Below are 16274 nucleotides of genomic sequence, written 5' to 3'. Positions count from 1 at the left end.
AAGTCCGATAGAAAAGTAGCATGACTACACATAAGGGCACAAGATTTTTTTTTTTTTTTTGAATAAACAAGAAGGAATTCAAGAAAGTATGAACAATGATTGCTAAGTTTAACGTTTCTAGCTAGACGTAATGATGTTTTGGAATAAATTTGAAATCCAAGAAGGGAAGAAAAAGGTCTAACCCAAGATGCTTAGATAGATTAAGTTCAGATCGATCGAACATGCATAAACCTATAGATAAGTTCGAACGATGAGACATAGAGGTCTTTGGATGCAGGTGGATGTAGGTTCAAAATTTTTCTAAGTGTTGGAACTGCAGATCGATCTAAGATGAAGTTGGATCGATCGAAGAAGTTTAGATCGATCGAACAGGCAAAAACTTTTCCATTTGCATTGTATCCCTAGATATCTTCATACACATGGTCTATTAGATGTGTAGCTTCTAAATGTCTTTGGAATACTTATACCTTAATGTATGGTTTTAGTCTCTGTCCTAACCTTAAAAATGTTCCCCTTTTTCAAAATTTGAATTTCAACTCTCCATGTGGTGCAACAGAGATGACTTCATAAGGACCCTCCCATTTGGTTCTCAACTTCTCCGGAAAAAGTTTCAGTCTAGAGTTGAAGAGCCAAACTTTTTGACCGGGTTCGAAAGACTTCTTCACAATATGCTTATCATGAAAAGCTTGAGTTCTTTCTTTGTAGAGTTTGGCATTATCATAAGCATTATGTCTCAACTCCTCCAACTCACTCAATTGTAACAACCGGTTTTCTCCGGCCTTATCAAGGTCAAGATTGAGCTTTTTAACTGCCCACAAGGTTTTATGTTCCAACCCTACCGAAAAATGGCAAGGCTTTCCATATACAAGTCTAAAGGGAGACATGCCAATGGGAGTCTTATATGCCGTCCGGTAAGCCCACAAAGTGTCATTTAACTTCCATGACCAATCTTTTCAAGTGGTGTTAACCGTCTTCTCAAGAATATGCTTAATTTCCTGGTTAGACACTTCTATTTGCCCACTTGTTTGAGGATGGTTGGGAGTGGCCACTTTATGAGTAACGGAGTACTTAAGAAATAAATGCCTTAGGAATTGATTACAAAAATGCTTTCCTCCGTCACTTATCATAGCCCTAGGCATACCAAAATGAGCAAAGATATTGATGAATTGAATAACCACGGAATGGTCATTTGTTTTGGTAGCACATATTTCCACCCACTTGGAAACATAATCAATGGCAAGAAGAATGTATTAAAAATCATAGGACATAGGAGATGGACCCATAAAATTAATGCCCTAAATGTCAAAGATTTCAACAACAAGTATATAGGTCAAGGGCATCATATCTCTTGTTGACATGGACCCCATCTTTTGACATCTCTCATACGACTTGCAAAAGTTGTAGGCATCTCTATGGATGGTGGGCCAAAAGAGCCCACTTTGAAGAACCTTCAAGGTGGTCTTCTTTGCACAAAAATAGAAAAATAGAAGAATATGACATCCAAAAGATCATGGGTAAAATAGAAAAACAGAAAAAAGTATAATACATCTAGTGAGATATCAAGGCCAACAGACTGGCCGCAAAAATAATATAATAGTATAAAAAATATGTAGCTATCACAGATATATAAGAGGAGTAAGAAGATATGGAAATCATGAAAAGGAGGTAGGATGAGCAGGGCGTGCTCCGCGGATGTCTCTAGATAGATCACGTAATGCAGCTATGACATCCGTGCGGAGCGAAGTAATGTCAGCTTAGATAGAGACAGTGTCTGCTCGGATAGAGACTACCACATCCTCCAAAGCCTGGATGCGCTCTCCAAAGTAGGGTAACTGTGCTGGAGCCTCAGATACCGCTAGAGCGGGAGAATAATGATCCTGAGCCTGCTCCTTATCATGAATGGGCGACCCAACTAGAGAGTGATGCTCCTAGTCCTCTGCGGGATGCTCCAAGTCAATATCCATGTGCATGGCAGCTGAATCAACTGGTACATCGTCCGCCGCCTTCTCTGCTGCTGCTTGCTCCAACTCCTCTCTCTCTAACTCCTCAGCTGCCTCGACAGCGTCGTCCTGTAGACTCTTGATAAGAGCCTTGTAGCTCTTATCCCAATCCTTCTTCTGGAATGTGTAGGCCCTGGACTCAGTATGCTCCCGTGGCTGGAAGGGATAGCGCTGGTCTCTCAGAATCTGTGTGATGAGATGGCTGAATGGGAGATACTTAGCCTTTTTGGGCTTGGCCTTGCTGATATGGTCAACATACAGCTTTATCATAATGCTCCAGATGAGCGTAGGAATGGACAGCCAGTACCCTATATAAAAGGCATATAAGGCTGTTGGAAAGTTGCCGCACCTCTGTATCTTATGGCAGGCCATAAAAACATTTCGGTATAGTACCGAATCGAAGAACCACAGGTCGTCTGGCAGATAAGTCCGGGTGGCGAAAGTCTCGCCACCGGCATAGTGACCTGTGAGTGCAATGGCCATGTCTGCATAGGAGGGCCTCCATAAAGTAGGATAGGTATCTTGGAGATCGGGAGGGCAGATGTGTGGACAACGGCAAGATCTGGAAAAAGTGTCCACCGTGATACTGATAGGGTGGCCGTCAATGGTAGTCCGCAGCTCCGCCAGGTTACTCGGGGCAGGTTAGAGGTTCTGGAAGAACATCCGGACGAACCTTGGGTACACTGGGTATATGACAGAGGCTAGTATGGCTGAGATGCCCCTCCGGTCTATATCGTCATATGCGGCTCTGGTAAGAACAGACCGGGAGAAGTAGTCTATGTTAAAGATAGACTCATGCGCCACTTAAAGGCATGAGTGTCTCGGTAATGGCCGGTCTAAGGCTTAGGCTGGCTGAGCTGGTGGTGGTAATGGAGATGGTATGTACTCAGCCTCAGTGTCAGCCTGTGGAGAAAATGCCTCAGCTGAAGACTGTAGTCGACTGTCAGATGGAGACTGAGGTGGAGTGGGCTCTGCTTGCTCCTCCTGAATATGAGAGGGCTCTGGCTTGGACTAATAAATGGGGTCCTGGGCATGAGATGGACCTGCTTAATCGTCCAATCTCCACCTGGCCCTGTGGTAATAGTGTCCACGAGCAACAGTCTTTACCCTAGCCATGGCCTGCAAAATAAAAGGAAAACTTGCAAAAGGGAAGTCAGTGCCAGTATAAAGAATTAGAGCACAATTTATAGAATCATGTATGTCAAAATAGGATACACAAAGCAGATAGGAAACATGAATCTATGCAATTGATAATGAATAAGTGACATGATGTGAAGTATACTAGACAGTATAAGTATGGAATGCATCCAATGTGGAAAACATAGGCATTGGGCATGCATGAGATAGCATGAAACACAAGAGATGTTGTATGAAATATGTGATGCATGTCTGTGAAGTTCGATCAATTACAAAATTGTGAGATCGATGCAAGTTCGATCCATCGAGAATAAGTGAGATCGATATGTTACAGATCGATCGGAGAAAAAGTTTGATCGATCGAACTGTGAGGTGAAACTCAAAAAGTCACAGATTTGTGACGTGGATGGTGCGGGGCCTTCACGAACATGGTCGTGGGCCCATCTACACAACAAAGCATCAACATTGGTCACTTGATTCGGCCCGTGACCCCCGAAATCAAATCAAAAATCAAAAACATATAAAACCATATATACATATATATACATGTATTCAAAGATATTTGAAGCTTCATCAATGGCGATATGCATCATCAAAACAAAATAGGTCTAACATTTAAAGCACGGATTCCTCAAATCGAAGCTTGAAACACAAGAGGGGTTCGGATCTCACCTATAAACCGAGAGGGAAGTTGAGATACGAAAGGGTGAGATGGGAATGAGATTTACGATGGAAGAGAGAGAGGATCGACGCTTGGGATGGTCACTGGAGTCTCGTTGGAGATGGAGAAGATGGGTTGTGCAGCGGCGAAGGGAACGAGGGTTTAAGAAGGTGTAGATCGATCTTTGAATCGATCTACAAACCCTTGACTTTTTATTTTTTTTACAAAAAACCTTCCCGAACCAATTCGATAGATCGAACTGCAAGTTTAGATCGATCGAACTTAGATTGATCTTTATTCTAAAATGTTTGAGTTTTTTGAAAAATTAAAAATTGAAAATGTTTTTTTTTTTTTTTGGAATAAAAAATAAAAAAAATCAAAAATCAAAAATTAAAAATTAAAAATTGAAAATATTTTTGGATTTTTGGAAAAATAAAAGAAAAGAAAATAAAAGAGAATAAAATCTTCCAGTTTTCCTTTTTTTTTTTTTTTTTTTTTTTTTTTTTTTTTTTAAGTTTAAAATTTAAAAGTCGAAACAGAGTCAAAGCAATGAATTCCAGAATTGAGATCGATCTGAACTAAATGTTCGATCGATCTGACAGAGAGCAAAAATATGCAGGTTTTTGGGTTCAAAAGTTTTTCTAAGTGTTGGATACTGCAGATCGATCAAAATGGTGAAGTTAGATCGATCGAAGAACTTCAGATCAATCTAGGAAAGTCTTCGATCGATGGGACAGAGAGCTGAAATATGCAGGTTTTTCTTGATCGATGGGATAGAGGGTGATTTGGATGTAAGTTTGATGCAGGTGGGAAGTTCAATCGATCGAACTCATTTTGAGATCGATTGAACTTATGCAAAATGCTCAATTTCAACATAAAAGTGCATGCAATCCTAATCACAATTCCTAGCAATGCATATGAACCCAAAGCTAATATCTAGACTTCGCAAGAAATGAAATTAAAGATAGAAATGAGGGAGGAATAGGGTTTTGACACCCTACGAAATGCCTTGCTAGTCTTTAACGTCTCTAGCAAGACGTTGGGCTCTTTTAGTCCGAATCAAACATCTTATAGTGCATCCCCTCCTTGATGGGGTGATAAGTGTTTTGAACTCCACCCAACAAATGGTTCCCTAGAGAACTTGTTGGATTAAGCTCAAAAGAAATTTTTGGTCCTTGGTCACAATGATCTTTGGGCTTCTATGCCCTTTCAAAACAAGATTTTGAAATAACTTTTTTGGAATTCAGGGTTGAAGATGAACTTTTTGGAATGTTGGTTTCGCACAGAGACTCTATTCCTTCATATTCAAAGTCATGATATTTCTCTACAACATTTACTTCTTCATGCTTGTCAAATGAATTGGGGGTCGGATTGAAGATATTCAACTTCACCTTTATATGTCCAAATTAGATCTTCATTATCCCCGTCCTACAATTAATGTTGGCATTTGTGGTTGCCAAGAAAGGTCGGCCAAGGATAACGGGAATTTGGCTTTTAGGATTCAGGACCGGTTCCATGTCAATGACAACGAAATCACCAGGGAAGAAGAATTTATCAATCTTAATCAATAAGTCCTCAGTGATACCCCTAGGCTTTTTGATGGATTGGTCGGCAAGTTGCAAAATCACCGACATCGGTTTCAAGTCTCCTAAGTCTAATTTGACATATACCGAGTATGGAAGAAGATTAACACTTGCTTCTAAGTCAAGAAGAGCCCGATTAATGATAGGATCTCCAATGATGCATGAAGTGGTAGGTGAACCGGGGTCCTTAAACTTTGGAAGAGTGTTATGCTGCAAAATTGAGCTTACTTGCTTGGTTAAAACTACTTTCCTAGGTGCTTGGCTTTTGTTCTTCCTCTTTTGGGTGCATAAGTCTTTCAAAAACTTGGCATAAGCTGGAATTTTCTTGATTGCATCCAAAAGTGGAAGATTAACTTTCACTTGCCTAAACACATCCATAATTTCATTTGTTTTAGCCTTTTGCTTGTCAATTGAAATGGATCTTTTTAAGGCATCCGAGAATGGAGCTCTTGGCTCAAAAACCTTTTTAGACATTTTCTTTGAAGTTTCTTCAACACAAGAAGTTTTGAAATCATTTTGCAAATTTTTCTTTTTAAAATCACCTTTCAAATCACTTTTCAAGATATTCTCATTTGAAAGATCATGCATATGCAATGAAGGAGGAATAGGATGTGAAATGGGATGGGTGTCAACTTGCAGTTGCACCGGTTCACTCTCTTCATTGAACATACCCACTTGGTTGTCCACAATCTTCCCACTTCTCAAGGTATTCACCGCGTTGACATGCTCTATTGTGTGACCTTCTGATGAGGAATGAGTCTCCACAACACATTGTTGCTTTTGTGGGGCATTCAAAGGCATTTTCCCTTTCTCTCTAGCATTTAAAGTACTAGCTATTTGCGCTACTTGGGTTTCTAGCTTAGTAATGGATTGAGAATGAGAATGAAGCAATTGAGTGTTTGCCTCTAGAGTATCTAGAGCGGTCAAAACTTTTTCTTCAAAAACAGGACTCCTAGCGTTTCCTTGAGAATATAATGGTTGATTAGGAAAATGAGAATTAGAAAATTAATTTCCTTGTGATTGAAATGGTCTATATCCTTGGGAACTTTGGCTTTGCATCGGAGGTGGAACATACTTCCCTTGGAAACCACCTTGGGGAGGGTTTGAGCCTTCCCTTTGGTTTCTTCAAGAGAAATTCGGGTGATTCTTCCAACTAGGATTATAATGATTGCCACACGTCATAAAGACGCCACACGTCATCCTCATGCCTATCAATGTAAGAGCCACCCATGGAAGCATCAATCATGCCATTATAATTGTCCGATAAGCTCTCAAAGAAATATTGAACTAATTGCCATTTGGGCATGTCATGATGTGGACACTTCCTAAGCAATTCATTGAATCTTTCCCATGCCTCATGGAACATTTCCCCATCCCCGTGTGAAAACTGTCAAATTGAGGTTCTCATGGCATTGGTCTTAGAAACCGGATAGTACTTCTTCAAGAACTCTTGTTGCATTTCTGCCCAAGAAGTTATTAAAAAAGGCCTAAGATTGTTGAACCAATATTTTGCCTTGTCTTTAAGGGTGAATGGAAAAAGTTTAAGCCTTAAGACCTCTTCCGGCATGTCTATGTATCTCACAGTGGAACACACTTCAAGAAACTCATTCAAATGCTTGTAAGGTTCTTCACTTAGAAGTCCATGATAGTTAGGAAACATTTGAATGGTTTATGGTTTGATCTTATAGTGGTGTGCTCTAAATGGTGGCAATTGTGTGGGTGCATTGTATTCATTAGGCACATAGTGATCTCTTAAAATAAGGGGAGGATTAGCAATTGGAGGTGCAACATGGGCACCTTGATTACCTTGAATGATGTGAGGTGGTGGGGCATAGATTGGCCTTGGTATTCCTAATGGAACTTGGCCTTGTTATTGTGGTGGGTGAACGAATGGCCTCGGCATGCCTAGTAGTACTTGTATGTTATCATAATGCACATTGGGGTGGAGGATACCTTGTTGGTCTATGTAACCAAGGTCCTCCACATGGTCCTCATTATGTCCTTCCATTGATGAAATGGATTGACTAGAACTTTCTATTCCCCTAGGGTTTCGAACAACGGATTCAAGATGAAAATTTAGAGGGACAAGAGTAGGTTTCAATGATCTACGACAATGTATTCACAACAAAACACAACAAGCAATAAGTAATAAACAAACACTTCACCTTCACAACAAATCAACAATCAACAAACTTCCTCCACATACAATGATCCCATACTCCTATGCTATCAATAATATGCAAAGAAAAGTAAATTGCCTCCACGTGGGCTCACGATTTATCTAAGAATTGAAATACAAGCCTCCACATGGGCCGGCGATTTAACTAGAGATTGAGTTAAGAAAGAGCTCACAAAGGGTCCTTTAGCACTTCAATTTAAATTTCAATTTTAGCCTTACAAATTTTTTTATAGATTTTATCCTTTTCCTTGCTTTTGCTTAGCTCCTTGCTTGTAATGCTCCTTTGCTCACCTTCTAGCTCAATGCACCTAGTCAAACAAGAACCAACACAATAAGTAACCAAAATGAAAATGGAAACAAAGTAAAGACACGATCAAAAGAGTACTAATTCCTAATAGATTCTACAAATACGACGTTGCCTTCAACCAATCCCCGGCAACGGCGTCAAAAACTTGGTGGTGTCGTCGCACCAAAACCCAAAGTTTGTGCACCAAAAGATAATGGTGTAGAGCTATGATGAATGTGGTCAAGTTTTACATTTAGAAATTACCACTACTACCTTTCACTAAAAATATAGTTAGGGCAAGTAGGGATCATCCCCAAGGATTGGTGGGTCGTACTAGGTTATGGAATCGAGATTAGGGTTAGTAGGTCGAGCGATCAAAAGATTGGTTGGTGGTTGAATTATACTAAGATGCAATTTAAACTAAAGTAGGCAATTAAATGTAATGGAGAGAAAATAAGAGAGAGATCTTGGGGTTTAGAGATCACCACTAAGTATAGCTTTTCTACACCCTTAATAAATGATTAATGAGGGGGAAAACATAAATTGCAACATAGTATGTGTGTGTGGTTGTTTCAACAAGCATGGATGACAAATTAAGCATATATTGTCTAAGCAACATGGTGGATATCACAATATATGAAACTAAGCCATTAATCCTTTCTTTAAGCTCACAATCCAAACACATCACAAGGTTAGAGATATATGTTATTTGCTTTCATAAGTATGGAACATCAAACAACAAGCATGGATTGTCCTCCCATTTAACACCTAAACTACAACTACACTACAATTAGGCTAATGACATGAAATTAAACTAAGTAAACTAAGGGAGAGGCGTAATCCATTAAGAAATGAGTATGAACCATCAAACAAACCACAAGAGCATTCCATTAAGTACTATGTCTTGACAATCTCTAGATCTATAGCATTAATACACATAGACATGCATCAATAACATAAGAAATAGAGACAAACACATGAATATCTATTTTAGCCTACATAGACATATGAATAGAATGAAATGATCAATTGGAAGCATTAAACCATAAAAATAATTGATCAAACAAGATCTATATATATAAAAGTGTCAAAACATGTATCACAAAACAAATCCCCTTAAAAATACATAAATCAAGATGTAGAAAGCATGTTTAGGGCTAACTCTAGCCCCAAGAGGATGTCTAGCCACTCATGGATGGTGTCCTCCAACCCTCAAAGGCTAACTCCATGGTTGAGATTGCTTCTCTTCTTGGTTGATGGAAGAACTCCAAGCTTGTGTCTCTAGCCTCCTCCTTTCTTTTCTTCCTCCCTAAGAATATGGAAATTATGTCTCTATCTACTCTCAAGTATATCGCCTCAAAAAAGTGACTCATATTCCTTATATAGGTAAGTTAAATATCACCCCAAATGAGCTGGGCTCGTACACCAATATTCCTTCCAATGATTGGATATGAGACAACTTTTAATGGGCTGGAAATTGAATTTTCTCGGGCTTTGGGAAGTTCGGTTGATCAAACTTATGGTGAGATCGATTGAACATGGCTGAGATCTATCGAATTTAAGCTGGATCGATCCTCTATGGTGGCGCCTTTTTGGATAAAAGTAAATCTGAAATATTTTGAAGATATTTTTGGGAAAGAAACAAATGTGGTAGGTAGGGTGGTACAAGTGGATAAGATGGAATCTTTTCGATCGTTCGGAATAAAGTTGGATCGATCGAACTTTGTGGGATCTTTGGATGAGGACAAAGGAGCTTGGATCCATCTTAGAATGCTGAGATCGATGAACCTTCGATCAATTGAATATTTTCTAAGATCGATCGAAGATGCTGAATTTCCACCGCTTGCTTCCTATTGCTCCCACTTTGCTTCTTTCTTTGATTCATCTCAAGATTGCTTCAACTATGCTCTTATTTAGCTGAGTTAGCTTATTTTGGGGATAAGTACCTGAAAATGGAAATAATACAAAATTAATCTAAAGCAGAAAAATAAGATAGATAAAGGTCTTAAAATACCTAAGCTTAAGGGGTTTAAATGCGTACTTTTCAGCGCTCATCAGGTACCCTAGGGAAATGTGTGAAAGTGGGACTGCTACGCCTCTCATCTCCCACTTCAGGAAGTGTATGATAACAATCTAAAGCTGTAGCAATGGCATAAGGATTGATAATCAATTCATGCCTATCAATCATAGCCCTAAGTTCCCAAGGGTCATCCTCACTATAAACCAAATTGAGATAAAATAAGCGAACAAGACAAGGATATACAATGTTAGTTACAGGAACCATAAGATGTAGAAGATGCCTGTAACTGAAAGACTTCATAGCCCAGCTAGTGCGAGGATTAGTGATGAATGGTTGATAATCAAAAGTTATTTCATAAGAAATTGGAATTTCTTTCCATGCACTTGGCAAAACATCTTTAGTCACCCTAGCACGCTTAGAAGGAGCAGGATAACCATCTCTAGTTTTAATTAATAGTATCTTGCTTTAAAATACCTAGAATCACCCAAAATCCACAAAATCCTGCAATCTGGAAATTGAGGCTCGAGCTTGACCTTTCGGGCTTGAGCTTCAACCAATGCTCGAGCTTAAAGCTACAGAGCTCGAGCTTTACTTGGACTTCACCAAACAAATCTTCAGAAATCAGTTCACAAATCAATCAAAAATTGATTCAAACAACTAATCTATGCTTATGATGTATAAAGGTCTAAATAATCATTCATCTAAGTAGTAACTCATGCTTTCCTCTCTAGATCTAGAAATTTATTCATCTAAGGACGAGACAATGGAGAGAGGATGAAGAATTTTACCTCTATATTTCCTGCAAATCTACAAGGAGAATGTGAAGCTTCACCGAATATGAATATGAAGAGAATTTGGAGCGACTTTGTAGGGGATGGACGTCCTTTATGTAGTAGGAGACGGAGTACTCAGTTTCCTGATTTTAAAACTTTTAGAACCTAAGGCTTGAGCTTAAAGGATGCGAGCTCGACCCTGCCGCCACAAATCCTAAAGTTCACAATAATGGAAGGCTCGAGCTCCAAATTCAGGCTTGAGCTTTTAGCAGCTGATGCTCGATCCCCAAATTTCAGGCTCGAGCATGGAGACAAATTTTTTGATTTTTCTATTTTTTCAATTTTTATTTTCTTTACTTATTTTATTCAAACCTAATCTAATTTAAAACCTAGAAACATAAAATAAAGAGAAAAATTACCTAAAACCTAGAAAAATAATTAAAACACAAAATAAAATAAAAATAAAAATAAAATAAAACTACAGTACAACATACAAATGCTAAGTTTAACGTCGATAGCTCGACAACATACTAAGTTTAACTTCAATAGCTCAACGAAAACTAACCTCTCTAGTCCAAGTAAATAGGATCATGAAGTTCTACAGCCTCCCTGCACACTACCCTCTATGTAAGGTTTAAGTCTCTGTCCATTGACCTTGGATAGTTGTCCAGTCTTGCAATCTTGTATCTCAATTGTACCATAAGGTGTAACAGAAATAACCATATATAGACCTTTCCAATGTGACTTTAGTTTACCAGGAAAAAGTTTTAGTCGTGTGTTAAACAACCAAATGTTTTTCCCAGGCTCAAAAGTCTTACGCAAGATATGCTTGTCATGAAATGCTTTAGTATTTGATTTGTAAACCTTAGCACTTTCATAAGCATCATTACATAATTCTTCGAGCTCTATTAGTTGAAGCTTCCTGTTAGATCCAGCAGAGTTCATATCAAAATTAAGCTTTTTATGGCCAGAAAGCTCTGTGTTCTAATTCTACAGGACTATGGCACCCTTTACCATAGACGAGACGGTAAGGTAACATACCAATCGGGGTCTTATAGGCTGTTTGGTAAGTCCATAAAGCATTATTAAGTCTTAACATCCAATCTTTACAATTTGGCTTAACAGTTTTTTCAAGAGTTCTCTTGATTTCTCGATTAGATAATTCAACTTGGCCACTTTTTTGGGGATGATTGGGAGTAGCAACTTTATGAGTGATGGAGTATTTTTGTACCAAAGTACGGAAATATCTATTACAGAAATGAGCACCTCTATCACTAATAATAACTCATGGCATACCAAACTGACTAAAACTATTTGTTTGAATGAACTCAACCATGACTGCGTGATCGGCGGTTTTAGTAGCCACTACTTCAACCCATTTAGACACATAATCAACAGCCATAAGAATGTATTCATTATGATTTAACTGAACAAAAGGACCTATGAAATCAATACCCTAAACATCGAAAACCTCAATGACTAAGATTGGAGTTGAAGGCATCATGTCCCTTCTACAAATTGATTCTAACTGCTGACATCGAAGGCATGACCTACAGAATAACTACGCATCCCAAAAGAGTGATGGCCAAAAGAAACCACATTGAAGAATTTTAGCTGCAGTTTTTTTTGCACTGAAATGACCTCCACAAGCTAAATTGTGACAGAAGGTCAGAATACTATGAAATTCACTCTTAGGAACACATTTACAAATGATTTAATCAGCAAAATATTTTAAAAGTTGAGGATCTTCCCAATAGTACATTTTAATCTGAGAGAAGAATCGATCTTTTTCCTGCTTTGACAAAGACAGGAATTTTGCCTATTGCGAGGTAATTCACAATATCAGTAAACCAAGGCAAATCCGTATGAGAAACCCCAAATAGCTGTTCATCCGGAAAGGAATCACAAATTTGAAGTGAAGTTGAGGTATTCGCAATCAGAATTCTAGAAAAATGGTCAGCGACCATATTCTCTAACCCTTTCTTATTCCGGATCTTATAATCAAACTCTTGAAGCAAGAGGATCCATCGAATCAAATGAGGTTTGGTTTTCTTTTTGGAAAGAAGATGTCTCAAAACAGAATGATCAGAATAGACCACTACTTTAGAACCCAACAGATAGGATCTGAATTTGTCCAAACTAAACACAATTGCAAGCAACTCCTTTTCAATAGTGGTATAATTCAATTGTGTTTCTAAAAGAGTTTTACTCCCATAGCAGATAACATAAGGAAGCTTATTTACTCATTTTCATAAGACAACACACATAGCATAATCAGATGCGTCACACATGATCTCAAATGGAAGAGCCCAATTTGGAGGATTCATGATAGAAGCTGAAGAAAGAAGAGAGCGAAGCTTATAGAAAGCTTTTAGGCATGAGTCATCAAAGACAAAAGGAGTGTCTTGTGTAAGTAAATTACACAAAGGATGAGAAATTTTTCTGAAATCTTTAATGAAGCGTCGATAGAACCCAGCGTGTCCAAGAAATGATCGCACTCCCCTTACGAAGGTAGGAGGAAGCAATTTAGAGATCAAATCTACTTTAGCTCTGTCAACTTCAATACCTCTCTCTGAAATGATATGTCCTAAAATGATCCCTTTTTAAACCATAAAATGGCTTTTCTCCCAACTAAGAATAAGATTAGTTTCCCTACAATGCTGAAGCACTAGGGACAGATTTTGAAGATAGTTTTCGAATGTGGATCCGAAAACAGAGAAGTCATCCATAAAGACCTTAAGAAACTTTTCAACTATGTCCGAAAAGATAGACATCATACACCTCTGGAATGTTGCTGGCGCATTACATAATTCGAAAGGCATCCGTCTATATGCAAATGTACCAAATGGACAAGTGAAAGTAGTTTTCTTTTGATCCTTAGGATCAATGGCCACCTGATTATAGTTGGAATATCCGTCTAAAAAGTAATAATAGCTCTGGCCAGCCAATTGCTCTAGAATCTGATCAATGAATGGAAGAGGAAAATGATCTTTTTTAGTAGCGGAGTTGAGTTTTCGATAATTAATACACACACGCCATCTAGTGGTGGTACGTTGTGGAACTAATTCTCCTTCGAAATTCTTAACTACTGTAATACCTATATTCTTAGGTACTACTTGAGTAGGACTCACCCACTTGCTATCTGAGATGGGGTAGATTATTCCCGTATCTAGCAACTTCACAACTTCCTCTAAAACTACCTCTTTCATATTAGGATTCAATCTTCTTTGGAGTTCCCAAGATGTTCAGGAATCTTCCTCCAAATGAATCTGATGCATGTAAATTATGGGGCTAATTCCGTTTAAATCTGCCACACTCCACCCAATAGCCTCTTTATTTTGCTCAAGAACTTTTAAAAGACTACTTTCTTGGGAACTTGTAAGATTGGAAGCAATGATCACCGGGAGGGTGTCATTTAAACCCAAGAAAGCATACTTGAGCTTGTCCGGTAATGGCTTAAGCTCAAGCTTAGGTGGAGATTCTAAAGAAGGAATAGGTGGAATACTAAAAAGTGGAGGAAGAGGCTCAAGTCTAGATTTCCATGGAGGAAAATCTGTGGTAGGAGTGGAGTTGAGGAAAGAATTCGCTTCAGCTATCGAAGATTTAATATCAAAGTCTTCATAATTAAAGTGATTCAGACAAGCTTCTAAAGGATCCTTGAATAAAATAGTTGGGAGTGATTCCTAACCAACTCATCAATAACATCAAGGAAGAAGCATTCACTATCATCTTGGGGATGATGAATAGCATTGAAGATGTTTAGCTTTACTTTCATATTTCCAAAAGATAAATCCATGGCTCTAGTCCTACAATTAATGCAAGCATTTGCTGTGGCTAGAAAAGGACGCCCAAGAATGACTGGAATATACTTTTTGGAATCATGGATCGGTTCTGTATCAAGAACTAAGAAATCGATCGGAAAGAAGAACTTATCCACTTTTATGAGTACATCTTCAACAATACCTCGTGGTTGTCTAACAGAACGGTCAGCAAGCTGTAGAACAATCGACATAGGTTTTAACTCACCCAGACCTAACTTCTCATACATCGAGTAAGGAATAAGATTGACACTAGCTCCAAGATCAAGAAGTGCTCGCTCTATCACATTGTTTCTAATGATGCAAGAAATTGTAGGAGAACTAGGATCTTTAACATTTAGAGGAGTGTTATACTTAAGAATAGCACTGACTTGCTCGGTGAGACAAATTTTCTTAAGAACTTGGCTTTTAGATTTTCTCTTTAGTATGCACAAGTCCTTTAAAAATTTAGAGTAGGCTGGTATTTGCTTTATAGCATTAAGCAGAGGAAGATTGATTTTGACCTGTTTAAAAACCTCCATCATATCTTGAATTTTCTCCCCTTGTTTACTAAAGTGGGAGGGTTCCTTGACGTTTAGGATAAGGTGCTTTTGGCTCATAAGTTATCTCAGGATTAGGAGAAGATGAAGAAGTGACTCCACCTTCAACTCTTGTGGTGGATTTTGGAATAGTACTTGAGGACACATCCTTAGGATGTGGATTATAGATGATAGGAACAATGGGAACCCTAAGCCTCTCTTTCTCTTTCTGTCCTTTTTCAACTTAATTATCAACCACTTTACCACTCCTCAATGTAGTAATAGCCTGAACTTGCTCATGATGAATACCTGAGGAATTGGTTTCATCAATCAGGTAAGTTTTCCCTTTTGTGTTGGCTATTGGCTGACTAGGCAGCTTTCCATCCTTTCTTCAAGATAGAGTACTCGCTATTTGCCCAACTTGTGCCTCTAGCTTTGCTATAGCTTATGAATGAGAATTAAGAAGTTGGGTATTGGCTTTAAAATCAATAAGAGCATTGAGTACTTGATCCTCAAAAGCTTAATGTCTAAGAGGAGGTGGAAGATTAGGAGTTTGAGTGGGTTGATTCCTAAACTGAGGTGGACGATAGATACCAGATTGATTGAAAGAGTTATTTTGTGGCATTGGATTGGATGAATTTTGATATTTTCCCTAAGGTTGAGGAACAGTGGTTCCTTGACTTTGATTACGCCATGATAGATTTGGATGATCTCTCCAACCAGAATTATATATAGAAGCATAAAGATTGTAAGCTGGTTTAGGGAATACAGCATTCACTTGCTCCTGTGGGATCTTAGATGATTGGCCCATCATAGGGCAAGTGTCAGCAAAATGGGAAGGATTAGCACAGATAAAACAAACTTCCTTTGGCAAGGCAGTTTGTGGATTAGCAACAGGAGCAAAGCCAGATGATAAAATTTGATCGAACCTACGGTTCAAGGCTTCTATTTGAGCGGCTAACTCACTAGATTTGTCTACCTCAAATACTTTTTCAACTTTATGCATTCCAGGTGAAGACCTAGACCTAGAGGAAGACGCATGTTGCGTTAAATTTTCACTTAGAGCCTCAATCTGTTCACAAGCGTTAGCCGTACTCTTATGCAGAAAAGATCCATTACTAGATGCATTAACCATGTTTCTATAAGAATCAGAAAGACTATCATAGAAAATCTGTATTATGTGCCATTGAGCAATATCATGGTGTGGACACTTTCTTAGGAAATCATTATATCTTTCCCATGCATCATGGAACTGTTCTCCCGGGATTTGGGAAAATGCCATGATTTCTCTTCTCATTT

General features: G+C 38.5%; 1 non-coding gene and 1 pseudogene across 1 annotated transcript; both read left to right on the top strand.

Moving 5' to 3' along the window:
* The first annotated feature begins 6685 nt into the window (after positions 1–6685).
* LOC132282865 (small nucleolar RNA R71) lies at positions 6686–6784 on the top strand (annotated as a pseudogene).
* Positions 6785–16168: 9384 nt separating this feature from the next.
* On the top strand, positions 16169–16274 carry LOC132282949 (small nucleolar RNA R71). Its single transcript, XR_009471915.1, has one exon. It is a non-coding gene; the product is annotated as a small nucleolar RNA R71 (small nucleolar RNA).

Source organism: Cornus florida, unplaced genomic scaffold (genome assembly GCF_030987335.1).
Source record: "Cornus florida cultivar Cherokee Brave unplaced genomic scaffold, ASM3098733v1 CherokeeBrave_3.0.0_Hap2_Chr01, whole genome shotgun sequence".
Taxonomy (NCBI): domain Eukaryota; kingdom Viridiplantae; phylum Streptophyta; class Magnoliopsida; order Cornales; family Cornaceae; genus Cornus; species Cornus florida.
Note: the sequence above shows the minus strand (reverse complement) of the source record. Positions and strands in the feature narration are given on the sequence as shown.